Source organism: Grammomys surdaster, unplaced genomic scaffold (genome assembly GCF_004785775.1).
Source record: "Grammomys surdaster isolate TR1022 unplaced genomic scaffold, NIH_TR_1.0 60, whole genome shotgun sequence".
In the NCBI taxonomy this organism is placed as follows: domain Eukaryota; kingdom Metazoa; phylum Chordata; class Mammalia; order Rodentia; family Muridae; genus Grammomys; species Grammomys surdaster.
In genome coordinates, this window is record NW_021604562.1 from 1,130,732 (window position 1) to 1,133,916 (window position 3,185).

Below are 3,185 nucleotides of genomic sequence, written 5' to 3' on the forward strand. Positions count from 1 at the left end.
CAGGGGGCGGGGCGCCGGGACCTGGGGAAGATAAGAGCGTGCTCGCAGGGGAGCGAGGGCGGGCGGGAGGGAGGGGCGGGGGACTTAGAGACCAAAGAGGAGACAAAAGGACCGGGTGTGTGGGAGGGGCATAGACAAGCGGGGCTAGAGGAGGGGCGCCGGGGGACTTCTCGCAGGGAGGGGTGTGAGTGTGTGTGTGGGGGGAATGGCGTGGGAGGGACTTAAGAGTGGGACGTGAAGGGACAACATAAGAGAGCGCGGGGGTACAGAGAAAGGGGGGCAGGAGTGCTCCACCACGCTGGCCACGAAGGGGAGGGGACGCCGTGAAGTGGAGGCCGCTGGGAGGAACGGCCACACACAGGGTGGGAGGTCCCGGGGATGGATGGACAGTCCGCTAGAAAGAGGGACCCGGAGGGGAAGGGTATACAGACTCGGGGAGAAAGCCTTTCGAGAACCCAAGGATGGAGGCGGATGGGCGTGTATCGAGCTCGGAGGGCTGGGATTGAAAGCTGCCCTTTGGGATGACCAAAAGACCAGTGGGGGCTGCAATAGACGGGACGGAGCTACCAAGGAGGGCGAAAACTGCTCAAGGGAAAGTGGAACCTAAGAGGGCTGCAGAAGGGTGGCGGGGGTGGCTTTCGGGCTCGGCAGGAAGGCGCCACCACCGCCTTCTGCCCGTCCCCAGTGTGCCCCGCCCCGTCCGGGGGCCCTAAGGGCAGCGGCCGGGCCATGGGGGAGCCGAGCCAGGGCGGTACCATTCGGAACGGGGGGGGGGGTGGGGGGAGGGGGGGGGCCGGGGGTCAGACCCTTGTTGGGGGGGGGGGGGGGGGCCGCCACACCCTGGGAAAAAGGCTTGGGCACATCCAGAGCCGACCAATCAGTAAGCAAAGCCGGGGTGGCGTCAAGGGGCAGCTTTGGCCAATAGGAAGGAAGAACACTTCGGAGGTTCGGAGGAAGAAAAGGAAAAAAAAAAGAGCCCCACGAAACAACAATTGAATCCGTTTGGGGGCTTGGAAAACGGGGAGTGGGCGTCGTTTATGTCATGTTCCAGCGTCTGCCCTCGCCTTTGAAGGATGGGGTGGCTTGCATCACTTTAGTGCTGTACGGCGCAAACATCGTGCAGAAGGGTCCCGAGAAAGTAGACCTTGAATTGTCCACTTACTGGTGCTTCAATTTGTAGACTGGTTTGCACCGAGATGGCAGCTTTGTGTTTAAGAGTGAAAGAATGTTGAGTTATCTTAAATGGAGGCAGGAGGAGGTAGACGTTCCTCATTCCCCTTCACTGGCTACCGATTTAAGTGTCAACTAGCGGAGCCGATTATGGACAATCAGGAGCCAGTGCATAACTTAAAAAATGCCCTTTGGGCATTGAGCAGTACTCATTATATTTATTTCCCTTGACAGCCAGTCCCAGCTTCTTCCTGAGGACTACTGGTAAGAACACCCAAAGTTATCTCTCAGAAATTCAGAAAAAAAAATTGTATGACTTTGGGCTTTCAAGTTAGCCGAAGGTTCTAGTTCCTGATTCATCATGTAACATGGGACTTTTAACTCTACATGAAATCTTCTGCCTATGAAAATCAAGGTATTGGTAGGTAGGTCCTTCGAGATCTAACCATTTTGGAATTTGTTTGGAGAGCAGTAGCATGCTTGACAGTGGTCCAGATGGAGTGGGTGTTTGTGAAGACCAAAAACCACGTTAGCAATAGGTCCGGTGATATAAATGTCTGAAGCTGAAACTAGAATAGTGTACTCATGTGTCTCAGAAGGCTTCACAACTTCCAACATATTCTGTTTGGATCTTGTGATAAGGTTATGAGGGGTGAGCCTCCACGGGAGAACACGAAATGCAGTGTGGTTCAGGGCCTTGGGTATGCTAAGCACCTACTCTACCACTGCATTACACCTCCAGCCTTCCAGACGATGATACAAAGAGGCAGAAGTCCATGTTAACTACCATATGGCTGAATACTGCTTGAATCAATGGTGAGGAACTGGCTGGGTGAGTTAGAAAGGAAACACGTTTACTTCTGAGATTGCAATTGCATACATGTACCTGTAAAGTGAGGAGAAAGCCTGTCTCATTACTATGAAGACATACAAAAATGATACTGCTCTTCCAGCCCCCACCTCTGCAGTGTTGGGCATTACAGTATAAACCTAGTATCCCTCCAAGACTATTTTTAGGGGAAATCAAACCTGGGCCTTGTAGGTATACAGGCTGGTACACTCCTATTGTGCCAAAACAAAACAAGCAAGCAAACAAAACTTTTCTGGGGAGACACAAGTTTACTCACCCCAGACAGGAAGCCCAAGAGAGACTGAAATAAAGATACCACCAAAGTCCAACTTGGTGAACCAATGAGTTTTATTGGGCTTGTATACAGGAGCAAAATCCATTGTGAAACGGAGCTGCATCATCAAAGCCCATCCCAGCACAGGTGACAGCTCACAAAGCTGGGGACCTGGAGCACACTGCACTGCCTGAAAGCAGTTCAACAGGCTGGAGAGGGTCCGTTCCAGGGGCTTCAGTGGGTCTAAACCTCTTCCAGGCAGCTGGTTATCTAGTTTAAGATAGTCTTTTTTGCAGCTTGTCTCTCTCAGGCTGTGGACTCTCAGCTTTCATCATTTGCTCTGGTGGGGGCAGGGCTTAAGGGCTGAGATCAGTTTTAGGGACTTCCTGAAGCTATTCTAAGTTGTTACCTTAATGCTTAAGGAACTTCCTGCAGGATAGAATGTTTATTTCTCAGAGGAAACTGAATTCCCCACTGAGCTACATCTCCAAATGAGAGTCTACACAGCAACCTGAATGAGCTGGAAAGCTCACAGATGCAAAAAGATAAGTTACAACTCCTGGGGTTAGACCCCACTTCAGCTTGATTCTATGATCAATGAAGGGCAGGATCCAGCTGTGGTTTGTACATGCTTCTAAATTCAGAGGTTAAACCACACAGTGCTTTCTCAATCCCTGACTATAAATTGGTATTTACAGTGGATCATGATTGATGGGTGATATATGTAAAACCAGAGATTCGGATTAATTTCCTTAGTTTTCATGACCAACTACAAGTCTTGGTAAGGAAAGGAAGTTCCCCCTGACAAGTGCAGAAGTAGAGAAGTCACAGTACCCAAAGAGTGTGACCTGAAGATTCAACAGGGAGATAATACAGAAGGTAGTCAAGTTA